This window comes from Sorex araneus, chromosome 2 (genome assembly GCF_027595985.1).
Source record: "Sorex araneus isolate mSorAra2 chromosome 2, mSorAra2.pri, whole genome shotgun sequence".
NCBI classification, from domain to species: domain Eukaryota; kingdom Metazoa; phylum Chordata; class Mammalia; order Eulipotyphla; family Soricidae; genus Sorex; species Sorex araneus.
Genome location: NC_073303.1, coordinates 221,922,242 through 221,936,592, shown reverse-complemented (window position 1 = coordinate 221,936,592; position 14,351 = coordinate 221,922,242). Strand labels below are relative to the sequence as shown.

The window sequence follows — 14,351 nt, the reverse complement described above, 5'->3', positions numbered from 1 at the left end:
TGTCATTGATTATATATCATGGCTTCTTATATTCTAATCCTGGTCACATCTCTAAATTTTTAAATGCAAATTTCTGGACTTTTGAGATTTAAACTCAGGAGTTGCTAATATATAATCATATATTAAGTAAATATTGGTACTTGGCTAGTGGTTGTGGCATGGTAACATGTTGAAGCTTATGAGAAATAGCAGGCTTTAAATATATAGTCTTATCAATGGTACCTCAATAAAACATTTTAAAATTTAAAAATATATCAAAACAAAATAAATTTTAGCAATTCTTAAAGATCCTATGTGAACATAGGTAATGAAGATTTTATTTACTATTTAGAGAGTACTGGCACACATTCTGTGTCAAGCAAAAAATTTAAGACCACCCACATGGAAAGCCTATAATTTGCTACTTGAGCCATTACTCCAGCTCCTTGATTTTGCCTTTAATGTTTTTGGTGGCATGAGGTTGTGGTACCAAAAGTGCTTTGGTAAATTGGTATAAGTGTGATAAGATGACAAAGTTTGAAGATGCATAAAATTGCACTCAATTCCAAAAAATGAGCACCTAAAAATACTCAGTTGTATAAAGTCAATGTAACTTCAGTAAATGATATAAAAATTAAAGGCTGATATTTAATAAATTTAATAAGTGATAAAAAATTAAAGGTTTGTTCAATCCCACAAAGACTAAGTTGTATTTTTAAGCAATTGTGATCAAATGATTTTTCTTGCTATTGAATTTTTGTATTTCTGGCATGTGTTTATATTAATGTCTAGGGAAATGTTTTCCTCTTTAGCATTTTTGAAATTAGTAATTCTCCTGAGAGAGTGGCAGAGTATAAATTATATTACAACCATTTTAGCCTTAGAACTAAAAACCAAACAATATGGCTTCTCATATTTTGAGGACCTAACAGCTCAAAATAAAAATCAAGTATTAACTAATCCATTTATATGTCTGTTTTAAAATTTTAAAATGTATCTTTTTTTATAATATAGAGATATATGGTATCTGAGTTAAACATAACAAATTGAAGAACACTACCTGTTTTTTAAAGATGAGAAATAAAACTAGGTAAGTTTCTTGAAATAGCATCTTTCATCTTTCATTATGAGAGTTTTTTTACTAGAGCTGATGTAGATTTGGTGAGAGTCAAGATAAAAGTAGAGGATACAGCAAAGCAAAATGATCTGGATAGGCAAACTGCAGAAACTCTTTTTGTGTATTCATGTAAAAAAAAGAATCAGAAATAAATTTTATGTTAATGACATTAAGTTTTGGAAAACTTTATTATTTTTATTAAAATTTTAATCCAATTGCTCTACCATATAATGCAAGTATAAATGACTCATAGGTAAGTGTTAATATAACATAGCATTATATGTGAACTATGTAAAGAAAAAAACACTAGGTTTTTTTTAAAGTTATATGCAAAAAAATATGCCTTAAAAAGAAACCTGTGACTTTTCTTTAAAGGAAACTCTGAACAGATTAATTCAAAATGTGAGAATTTCAGAATTGCATATGATTTTGGCATATTACGTGACTTTGAGTTAAATTATAGGAACAATGGATAAGTACAGAACAAGAGAAGATATTTTTTAATTTATTAAATTTACATTTAACTCAAGAAAATTCAAACATCTAATAAACAGCTTATCCAATTATCACATACTAAACTACTCTCTCATTTCTTACCTATACTATAAATCACCAAAGCAATTGTAGAATCCCATAAGATTCTAAAAGAGGACAGTTGCTATTTTAATAACTTGCAAAGAAGTTTGTCATGGAATTCATTGTATTACTGTCACTGTCATCCCTTTGCTCATTGATTTGTTCGAGCGGGCACCACTAATGTCTCCATTATGAGACTTGTTCCTGTTTTTGAATTGTTGTTACCGTATATTGAATACGCCTCAGGTAGCTTGCCAGGCTCTGCCATGTGGGCAAGATACTCTTGGTAGCTTGCCAGGCTCTCTGAGAGGGGCGAAGGAATCAAACCCGGGTCCACTGTGTGCAAAGCAAACACCCTGCCAGCTGTGCTATCGCTCCAACCCATCATGGAATTCGGAAGAAAAATAATGTTCTTAAGTTGATTGTAATAATTTTTAATTTACTTTTTAAAAAACAAGTTGTAACTTTATGCTAGAGAACAAGAATATATTCATATCTTTATATATTATGATAGTGTATATACCTCATCATTATTGATTAGTATTGTCTTAGCCTTTAACCTTCAAAAGAAATGCACCTTTTATTAAAAGACAATCTTACCAATAAGTATTAATTTTAGTTAAATGGCCAGAATATAGAGTTTAAAATTTAAATTAACTACCAAGATTCAGCAAATGAAATAAAATATTTAAGATGAGTAAAGGAAAAATAGAAAAAATTTTAATAGTAAATAATTTATAATTATTTTAAATATTTGTAATTGTTTCAACACCAAACCTGTAATAAGAAAATATTACTATCTAAAAATAATAATGTGATAATAAATGTGAGGACATAGCTATGGCCTAGAGGAAATTTAAGAAATAAAAACTAAGAAAAATAAAATTATTTATTTTATAATTAATATAGTCTATAGTTGTTCTGTGTGATCCAGAAGAAAACTTGGACATAGACAAAGGTGGCATCATAGATATAGGGAAAATTGTACAGATAAGTGACACTAATATTAGCTAGAAGACATGTCCAGATAATGTAGTATATGTTAAAAAGATTGTTTCTAGATATCTCCTCTGTCACAATAAGTATGCAGTAAATAATGTTATATAACATTGCAAAAGTCATGTGAGAATATCCTTTGTACAGAAGAGAAAAGGAACTGAGAGGGTGAGGGGAAAGAAAATTCAAAATTTCCAAAAGAAAGGGGGGGTATGAATAAAATTAGTCATCAGGATTTAAACCATGAAAGTTTGAAAATTTTGGTGAAGCTATTATTTCTATTCTATGTTTATGTGAGCCCAGCAAGCTACCGAGAGTATCTCACCCGCACAGCAGAGCCTGGCAAGCTACCCATGGCGTATTCAATAATATGCCAAAAACAGTAACAACAAGTCTCAAAATGGAGGTTACTGGTACCCGCTCAAGCAAATCGATGAGCAACGGGATGACAGTGACAGTGACAGTTTGTGTGAGACAGATAATATAAAATTCATTATAAATTTTAAAAGTTATAGTTCTCATGAAAAATTCCAAACTCTACTGAGGATAATAAAACTAAAGAAAGGCATTTATCAATGATGAATCTTATTCCTCAGAAAAATGAAGGTCATGAATTCTCCTGAAGCCAAAGATTGGTCTTAAGATTTCTTGATGTTCAATTGTTTTAAGACCTTCTACCAAGGAGATAGTTTAGGTGCTTTTTGCTTTTCATTCTTAAGTCATGCTAAGTGAAATAAGAATGACAGATAATTTCTAGATGTTTGCACTAATCTGTAGAAGATTTACCAATGCAGTGTAACTAGTTAAAGACTATAAACATCAAAGCAAAACTGACTCAGTTTGGATGAATGCCACAGAAGTTACAAAAGAAAGAGTGTGTCAAAGAAGTGTGTGTAGCAATGTCTTTGGTGATGGGGTAACAATTTGGGGTGATGTGACTCTTATGTACATATAAAAGTATGAAGCTAATCACCTGAGACTTCCGAATACTATTAAAAATGATGAACACAAATAAGAGGAGATTATAAATGATTCTTTAATACAAAAAGGTAAAAAGAAAGAATCTGTAACTAGAGAGAGTAAAAGAATGAAGTCGGGAGTGGGTGGAGCTCATGTGATTCTTAAGCATTTCCAGGGTGTCACTGAAGGCCTCAGTATAGACTAATAAGTACCACAACACTAGGATAAACAAAGAAGTATTAGACTAGCACCACTGGGTATAGTATTGCTGCAGAGGCTTCCCTAAAATTGGTTATAATCTAAATAAGAAGGGGGAAATCAAAAGTACAGAACTTAAAGTACTCTACTTAATTTTTGTGCCTTCATTTAAGTCACAATATATTTTTTTTCATTAAAACATCTGAATTTATAAAAACAGGGAAAGAAAAAAGTGGGATTCCATTTTGTTCATGATTGTCTAAGAGTTCCTACGATGGACTAGCAGACGATTGACGGTGGCTTGGCAAAGGTCTTCTGTGCTTAAAATTTCAAAATAGTAGCTATGTCATAAGCCTTTCCTCTCTCTTTTGTTTTTTCTTTTTGGGTCACACCCGGCGATGCACAGGGGTTACTCCTGGCTCATGCATCAGGAATTACTCCTGGCGGTGCTCAGGGGACCATATGGGATGCTGGGAATCGAACCTGGGTCGGCTGTGTGCAAGGCAAACGCCCTACCCGCTGTGCTATTGCTCCAGCCCCTCCTCTCTTGATTCTTAAGTATTTCAATTATTATTTGTTCTCTTAAATAGGAGCCAGCTATGAGAAACCACACAACGGTGACCACATTTATTCTTCTTGGACTGACAAATGACCCACAATTACAGGTGGTAATTTTTGTCCTTCTGTTCTTCACTTACCTATTGAGTGCTGCTGGGAATCTAACCATCATTACACTCACCCTACTGGATTCACATCTCAAGACACCAATGTATTTCTTTCTCCGAAATTTCTCATTTTTAGAAATCACATTCACAACTGTCTGTATCCCCAAGTTTCTTGTCAGTATAGCAACAGGTGATGGGACCATTTCTTATAACAGTTGTGTGGCACAACTGTTTTTCACTATCCTCTTGGGTGCGACTGAGTTTTTTCTTTTGGCTGCCATGTCCTATGACCGCTATGTGGCCATCTGCAAGCCCCTTCATTACATGACCATCATGAATGATAGAGTCTGCAATATGTTGATTTTTGCTTGCTGGTTCTCTGCTTTCCTGATGATTTTCCCACCACTTACTTTAGGACTCAAGCTCGAGTTCTGTGCAGGCAATAAGGTTGATCATTTCTTCTGTGATGTTTCACCTATGTTGCAGCTTTCTTGTACAGACACAAAAACAATAGAATTGATGGCACTTATTTCAGCCATTTTGACACTCCTGGTTACTCTGGTCCTGGTGGTACTCTCCTACACAAAGATCATAAAAACCATTCTAAAGATACCTTCTGCTCAACAGAGGAAGAAAGCCTTTTCCACATGTTCTTCTCACATGGTGGTTGTGTCTATTTCTTATTGGCAGTTGCATCTTCATGTATGTGAAGCCCTCTGCCAAGGAGAGAGTGTCTTTAAATAAAGGGATAGCTCTGCTCAGTACTTCTGTGGCTCCTATGTTGAATCCCTTTATCTATACACTGAGAAACAAACAAGTGAAAGATGCCTTTAAGAATATGATCAAAAGGATGGATGTCATGTCAATGAAATGAAACTTTAGTAATAATACTAACTTTATGATTAAAATAAAATAAGAAAATAGTAGGTCTGGAGAGATAATATACCTGGTAGGGCACTTGCCCTACATGTGGTCAACCAGCTTCAATTGTACACATCTACGGTCTCTTAAACATTACCAGAAGTAATTTTAAGTGTGGAACCAGGAGTAACCCTTGAGCATCACTGGTGTGACCCCAAAATTGAATACAAACAAGAAAATAAAGGGTTGATTGCATTGTTTCTGTTCAGTGTGAAATGCCATCTTTCTTATTTTATTATTTTTTTCAGTATGGGCTGTTTACACTTCAGATATTACCTTTACTTTTTGCATGCTGAGAATGCATATGAAATATATTTCTTGTTTACTGTAAAGTTAAATTTCTTTCAAACAGAAAGTGCCTCTTTAAAATTCCTTTCAGATTTTCTCAGGCATATTTAGAGTTGGAATCCATTTTATCCATATTACCTTTTAATACCCTGGAATTTAGAGACTTAGAATGAATTTGAATATGGACTCTTTTACATGAAGTTTAGTTTAATATCTATAGTTGATTACCTAATGCTTGTTGAATCAAATTTTGGAGTTCATTTCATAAATGCTTAATATATATTTGACCATAGCAACTTAGTAAATTTTGAGTTTTGATTTCATTAAATTTTCCCCAGTTTTTGAAATATAGGTAATTTTTAGAAATGGAATTAAGGAAATTCAGAATTACTAAAGCATTATAACCCTATAGGATTCAGTAGAAAATTTTATTTTAATTTGTCAACAATTTAATGGTTACAAAGCCTATTTTTTTTCTTCAAGCCTACCTGCCAGGGGCAGGTGCTAAATAATTTATTTTTCATTGCTCTATTTGAGTATCACAAGAGCTCACATGGCCGTGCTTGTAAATGTAAATTTCTAGATTGTAAATGCTTGGGTTCCAGAGACTGTATGGGACTAATCCATTTTGATTCAATCAGAAGTCTCTGGGCCAAGGCTATTGGTGCACTAAGATGGTACCCGGAGGCAAATTGTGGGCATGACAGTCAGTCTGTTTGGTGGGCGGGGACCTGGGAAGGGACAGCCCATGTCCTCTGCAACCATGCAGCCTGGAGATTCAGTCCTGGAACCTGCATACCTGGACCTTGCTTGTGATAACTCTTGGTCCCTGGGATACCATCTGGAGTAGGCGGGGAGACTGCATCTGCTCCATCTGAAGTGCCCCAGTGAAACTGGCCCGGAGTGGGGCCCGGAGAGATCTCCGATGCTGTGGTATCTCTAGGACTCAACAAAACCTATTTTTAAATATATAATTTTGTTTATATGTACAAAACCAGACAAGGCATGTATCATCTTATGTATCTTTTTCTAACAAAAAACACACACTGACAAAAATATCATCTATAATTCTAATTATATGTAATTACATATATTTTTAAAATTATATAATACTGTCTCATTTATCTTTTATAGATTATTACCAAAATTGGATAGCAATAATTCTGACTTCTTTTTCTGTTAAGAGCTAAATAGGCACTGATATCTATGTAAAGAACTAGAGTGATTTTAATAAACAATATAGGAAAATTAAAGCCTTAAAGAGATAGAATTGTACTTGTTTTCCTCAAGAGGTTGAAAATATTAAATAATTGGTATAGTTAAATTCAAAGCAAAATATTCTGACCATATTTCTAGAGTTAAATAAAATCTTAATGTGATCAAAACAATTCAAGGAACACTTTAAATTTTCTTATTGAATATTTATTAGCTTTCTTACAACATAATTTGTGGCTTTATGGAATTCAGAGGCATGAGATTATTACTTTGACATTTCAAAATGTCATACAAGTTATACCAATATATTTATGAGAGAGAAAGGAAACGACTTCTGTGATAGCAAGGTATTCAAACTAAATTAGTGACCTCTGGTAAGATTAATACATTTAGTACAGCGGGTAGGGCTTTTGCCTTGCACATGACCAAATCAGGTTAATCTCTGGCACCACATATGGTCCCCTGAGCCCTATCAAGAGTGGTCCTGAATGTAGAGTAGGGAGTAAACACTCAGCACTATATGTGCCCCTCCCAAATAAAAACAAACATTAAGGATAAAGATGAATACATTTTATCTAAACAATTATAAAAAAGGGCATTCAGAGAAATGTGATACATGTAAAATAGGAAGTAGTGTAAGTGATTTTTGTCAAGCTCTAAGTTTTAAAGAATATTTCATTTACAACAGAAATTTACATGTTTACCCTAGGGGCTGGGGAGGGGGTTGAAAAATGCACTCTGTGGGGCCAGAGAGAATACAGGGATTAAAGTATTCACTTTACGTGCTCCTAAGGACCAATTCCTGGCTCTAGATAAGCCCTCCTTCCGCTATTTCAGCATTAAAAGTGACCAGTGAGCACAGAGACAGGAGGGAAACCCCTGAGAATCTCTGGTATAGCTCCAATATTTTTATTTTTATTTTTTTGGTGTTTTTTTAAAATTTATTATTTTTTTAATTAGTGAGTCACTGTGAGGGTATAGTTACAGATTCGCACATTTTCGAGCTTGTTTTTCCTTCATGCAATGTTTAAGAGCCCATCCCTCCACCAGTGCCCATTTTCCACCACCCATGAACCCAATATCCCTCCCACCCCCCAGTCCCATCCCCCCACCCCACCCCGCCTCTGTAGCTAGCCCCAATATTTTTAAAAAGCACCTTCAACTTTACTTTTTTAAGCTTTACCTTTTATAAACACATCATATTTTGTTTGCATACCCTAAAATTCTAATTTATGGATGACAACCAACTACCTTATTTTTCAAGGCTCTAATTAAATAGTAAAAGATAATAATAAAAGAAATGCAATCCTTTGCCTAGGTATTATGAAATTTATTAATAATTTTTTTCACTACATTTGATGTGTGAATCATGAGTTGAACAAATATTAGCTCTTGAAAGTATAATGAACCCATTGATGACGGGTCATTTTATGGAGCAATGATTCTCAAATTGTATTAGATATTTTTGTTTTTATTTTTAGGCCAGGCTGGAGCGATAGCACAGTGGTAGAGCATTTGCCTTGCATGCTGTTGACCCGGGTTCGATTCCTCCACCCCTCTCGGAGAGCCCAGCAAGCTACCAAGAATATCTCCTCTGCATGGCAGAGCCTGGCAAGCTACCCATGGCATATTCAACATGCCAAAAATTGTAACAAACAAGTCTCACAATGGAGATACTACTGGTGCCCACTCGAACAGATCGATGAGCAATGGGATGACAGTGACAGTGACAGTTTTTTAGGCCATGCCTGCTGGTGCATAGTGTTTAGTCCTGATTCTGTGACCAGGGAGCACTCAATCCTGGTGGTGCTCAGGGGGCCCATAGGTAATACTGGGTGTGCCCGTGGCAACTCTGTATTCTCTAGTCCTGTGTTAGACTTTTAAAACTTAGATTCATGTAAATATTGCTGCCACTTCTGAAGTTCCATTGTCACTAGATCATAAAGGTGATAAGATAACTGACCTCATACTTCAAAATATACACTGAATCAGTATTAAAGAAACATGCAAGACATTTGTTAACAGAAAATATAGCTCTGAGCATGCCCTTGTGGCAATGACACAAAGATATCCATATACCTGAATGGAATGCAGAATGCACATGGGACATCATGGGAAAAGCTACTGGACAAGCCAGACACCTCACTGAGGGTTTTACTGTTGCTCTATGCAGGGCCGTGCTGTGTTTTTTTTTTTTTTTTTTTTAATCTGAGGAGTGCACTCCCATAGGGGAGCTGGGGACGGGTATGGTGAAGTAGGAACAAAAACCTCTCAGAACTTTGCACTAAGAGAAGGGACTGTCAAGCCAATCATTGGCAGCAGGACTTAAAACTCACTTGCCTGTTAGGCTGCCAGAAACCAGACTGGACTCCACCGTGAGCAAGAAAGCGTTACTAGGAAGATTGTGGGGCAGGCAGTTGGATGCCTCACTGGCAAAGACAGGGTGCTTTCTTTATATAGGCATAGCTATATGTTTAGGTCATGGAGGGAAGATCCTTTCTTTCTTCTTTCTCCTTCTCTTCCTTCCTTCCTTCCTTTCTTCTTTCTTTCTTTCTTCTTTCTTTCTTTCTTTCTTTCTTTCTTTCTTTCTTTCTTTCTTTCTTTCTTTCTTCTTTCTTTCTTTCTTTCTTCTTTCTTTCTTTCTTTCTTCTTTCCTTCTTTCCTTCCTTCTTTCTTTCTTTCTTTCTTTCTTTCTTTCTTTCTTTCTTTCTTCTTTCTTTCTTTTCTTTCTTTCTTTCTTCTTTCTTTCTTTCTTCTTTCTTTCTTTCTTTCTTTCTTTCTTTCTCTTCTCTCTCTCTCTCTCCTTCTTCCTTCCTTCCTTCTCTTCCTTCCTTCCTTCCTTCCTTCCTTCCTTCCTTCCTTCCTTCCTTCCTTCCTTCCTTCCTTCCTTCCTTCTTCCTCTCTCTTTCTCCCAGCATCTATGTCAGCACTGGTTGTTCTTGTTCATTTTGATGTGTGCCAGTCTGCCAGTTTTGTGTTGTGAGCTAATGTTTCATTAGATAATGTTTCATTAATGATTTGCATCTCTTCGATGACTAGCGATGTAAAGCATTTTCTCACGAGCCTTTTGGCCATTTATATTTCTTCTTTGAGGAAGTTTATGTTCATTTCTTCTCTCCATTTATTTATGGGGCTGTTTTTTTTCATGCAAAGTTCTACCAGTGCCAAATATATATTTTATATTAACTGCTTATCAGTTGGGTTTGAGTAAATAATTTTTTCCAGTCTGTTGGATGTCTTTGTATCCTGGTTGCAATTTCCTTTGAGGTCCAAAAGGCTTCTTGGTTTAATGTAGTCTCATTTGTTTATCCATTTGTTTATTTTTGCTTTCACTTGCGCAGTCAGTGGTGTTTGATCTTTGAAGATGCCTTTAGCTTCAACATCATGGAAGATTCTGACTACATTTTCCCTATGTACCTCATGGATTTAGGTCTCATATTATGTCTTTAATACATTTTTATCTGACCTTTGTGCATGGCACTTGAAAGATATCTGAATTCAATTTTTTTTGTATGTAATTGCTGGAGTGATACCACAGCGGTAGGACATTTGCCTTGCATGAGGCTGACCTGGGTTCAATTCCTTTGCCCCTCTCGGAGAGCCTGGCAAGTTACAGAGAGTATCTCGCCCACACAGCAGAACCTGGCAAGCTACCTGTGGCGTATTCAATATGCCAAAAACAGTAACAAGTCTCACAATGGAGTTGTTACTGGTGCCAGCTTGAGCAAATCGATGAGCAGCAGGATGACAGTGACAGTGACATGGAATTGCCTAGTTTTCCCATCACCACTTGTTGAGGCACTTCTCCTCCAGGCAACATTCTCCAACTCACATAAACACTCAACTAAAGGATTGTTCATTTTCTTCGAATACTACACTTTACTCAGCTTTCAACAAATCCAAGCTTCATGCTGGCTCAGATTTTCATTCAGGCAATCAAGATTGAAAGCAGAGAAATGAAGACGAGATGAACAAACATAGACACTTTATTTTGAAAAGTAAGGGAGAGTACGGATGCTGGGGACTGAAGTATTTAAAAGCTTTCTCTCTATGTATCCTGGTTGCTTAACCTGTGCCCACCTTGGGTCTTTCTCCGGAATTTCTTTCTTTTCAAACTTGTTCTGTGTATTTCCTTCCACTCCTGTGTAGTGTAGTTATTATATCACAGCCATGACAGAAAAGAAGTTTGAGCAAAGAAAGCACCTAAGCTTGCCAAATGAAAAGATGAAGAGTTGAATTCAGGCATGGGAAAATAGCCCCAAGGGTTGAGTGCATTTTGCTTTAAGATGCTTCACGCACTGCCAGAGCAACCTCTGAGTTGCATAAATAATCAGTGCAGCTGGGGTCTGTTTCTTCAGTCAACTTCTGATGAAAAGAAGAGGGGTTAATCTGTTATAGTCTAAGTAGAATGAAAGTTCAGACCTTGTCCAGGTTTCAATAACAGAGATATGATGAGCCTGATGGGCTACTATTGCAACAAGTATTAATACATCTCTTCTTTTTTTTTTATCTTATTTAAATATTCAGGCAGGTATCGAAAACATCCTGCAATGAGGAGGAAAGAGAAATTTGTGTTCTCTGTGTTCTCTCTGGATTTATTTTATTTTATTTTTTTATTGAATCACCATGTGATAAGTTAAAAAGCTCTCAGGCTTAAGTCTCAGTTATACAATGATCTGACACCCATCCCTTCACCAGTGCACATGTTCCACCACCAAGAACCCCAGTGTACCTCCCATCCCACCCCACCCCCTCCTGTGTGGCTGATGATTTTCACTTTACTTTCTCTTTACTTTGATTACATTCAATATTTCAACTGAAAACTCACTATTATTGTTTGGAATTTTCCCCCAATAATCAGACCTGCCGAAAAGGCATCATTTGGTATTTTGTTTTCCATTGCTGAGAATGAAGAGCATATGAGCAGTTTTGGATTTATGGTATTTTAGTAATTAAGTCCAGAGGGATTTCTGCCAAAAGTCGCATCATTGCAAGTTTGTACCTTTGTTTAGTGGGCCTTATAAGATGGCGGTCACCAGGCCCCCGCCGCCAGGGAAAGGAAAGGCAGAGAGAGAAAATCCTTTGGGGCTGCATGGGGCCATAGCTTAGTACACAGTCTAGAGGCATTTCTGGAAGAAGCCGCTGGGTGCTGAAAGTAGTCGTTGGCCTCCAGGATCATGGGCGTTCAGGAACCGAGAGGCTGCTCATGTGCAGCCGCTCGGAATCACATCTGGGCGAAGAGCGGCCTGGATTTACTTTTTCTGCTGCAATTTCTCGTGCTAATGACTGAAATAATGCTTTACCATACAGGATGAAGTGACAGTTGGTGACAGTGGGTTTCTGTGTTCATCTATAGTTCTTAGGTTCTCAGGAATAGTTAAATAGATAAATTTTAGTACATATTTCATCTATATATTGTTTTAAATCACTGAATCACTGTATCACTGTCATCCTGTTGCTCATTGATTTGCTCGAGCGGGTGCCAGTAACATCTCCATTTGTCCCTGTTACATTCAGAGGAATGAGGTCCATTATTGTTATTGTTTTTGACACATCAAATACCCCACGGGTAGCTTGCCAGGCTCTGCTGTGTGAGATTCTGCATTGCTCTCTTCCGGGAGCTTAGTTTTATAGTCTCTGGATCTTGCCAGTTGATGGGATTACATGGCAACAGGGGCAGTTTGTGGGTGTGGTTGCCAAGCTACTGGAAAATGGGGGATCTGGGTGGAGGAAGCCCAGTCCCCATCTGAGCAAGCTTGGAAATCTCAGCCACGGGTCCCACAAACCTGGGTTTTTCTATCAGTTCCTTCATGTGTGAGGCTTGTCTGAGCATGTGGAGAATGACCTGGAGCATGGCTGTGGCTGGGTTCTGGAGGTTTTCGGCTTCCAGAGTTCTTCTTGGGGCAGGAAAAGAAACTCAACCCGGTTCCCTCTGAGGGGTCCCTGATGAAGACAGCCTGGCACGGGGGCAGAAGGTTCTGCCACTTATTTGTTTTGCTATTTTGTTTTTTAGTCACACCTGGCAGTGCTCTGGTTCTTCTCTCAGGCATCACTGCTAGTGATGCTAACTGTAACATATGGGGTGCCAGGATCAAACTCTGGTCAGCCATGTTCAAGACAAAAGCCCTACTCACTGTCCAAAAATAAAAACAAAAATTAAATTACTCAGAGTTAGATAAAAAGTTTATTGGAATGTAGAAGAGAAAGTTACTCCCCAGCAGGGAGGAACTTAGTATAAGACTAAATTAAGTATGCCTCTCCTTTTGTGAGGTTTTTAAAGGAAAACTGGGGGAAATTTGTGTTACTTAACAAACTTAGGAATCAAATTATCAAAAATTCTGATTTTTTTCTTGAGGATGTTAATGCAAGGCCCATTTGTATTGATTAAATAAGATCAATGATTTGCATTCCCACATACGCTGGCAGGGACTGTCTATTTATTTAAGACCCTTTAGATTAAGTTTTTTCTCATTATGCCTGGTACTTCCCCTTTCCTTTAGTCTCATGTGAACCAAAGATCTGGGGCAGAATTCATGGTTTTCAAAAATTGGAAACTTCCCCAGTCTCAGAAAGAGCCCAGAATTAGCAGGAATGCTTAAAGTGGAGGATACAGACAGCAGAAATGAAGATGTTTGCAGCAGTTGGCAAAAAGAAATTGGTGCTTCCTCTTTCAATTTAATCATTGTATAATAGAAAAGTAAAGAGGAGGACAAACCAATTTCGATCAGATGATAATAATGGAAATTGCTCATTTATTCCCGACATTTGAGAAGAGACTGGGGGCTGCGGTTTGGACCAAACCTGCAGTGCTGAGGACTTACTTCTGGTATGACTCAGGGTCATAGGGACAAATGGGAACAAAAAGGGTGAGACTAGGAATATGGCTTTATCAAAAGGACTGAATAGGATAACACAAGGTTGAACATAGGTAGTGACTAATAGCCTGAATGAGCGAGGCTCTGCCTTATAACCCAGATGATCAAATAAAGTAGATGACAGGATGCCAGCTGACAATTATCTCAACATCCTAGCCCATTTCCTCAGCCTATCTTCTTTATTTTATCTTATTTTCCTTTTTATTTATTTTATTTGTTTTATTTTTTTGAGGGCGGGGAACACCCAGCAGTGCTCAGGGTGTCTCCTGTGCTCAAGGGTCACTCCTGTTCTTTCTTGGGGAACGATATGGGGTGCAAGGATCGAAGCTGCCTGATAGCAAGCAAGTCCAGTATCCTGCCGGCCATACTATCTCTGGCCCCAGACAATCTCTTTTAAACTCTATAAAGAAATACTAAAGCAAAAATACTCCGCTTTTATTTTTAAAGTTTTTAAAGGGGAAAAGTTTTTCCTTTTCTCTGGAATCCTTCTTCAGGGATTGCTCCCTCCACCCCCCACCCCACCCCACCCTGCCACACACACACACACACACACACACACAC

At 37.0% G+C, this 14,351-nt stretch overlaps 1 pseudogene; it reads left to right on the top strand.

The window, feature by feature from the left end:
- Window positions 1-4,425: 4,425 nt before the first annotated feature.
- Window positions 4,426-5,365, top strand: LOC101538582 (olfactory receptor 6C74-like; annotated as a pseudogene).
- The last annotated feature ends 8,986 nt before the right edge of the window (window positions 5,366-14,351 follow it).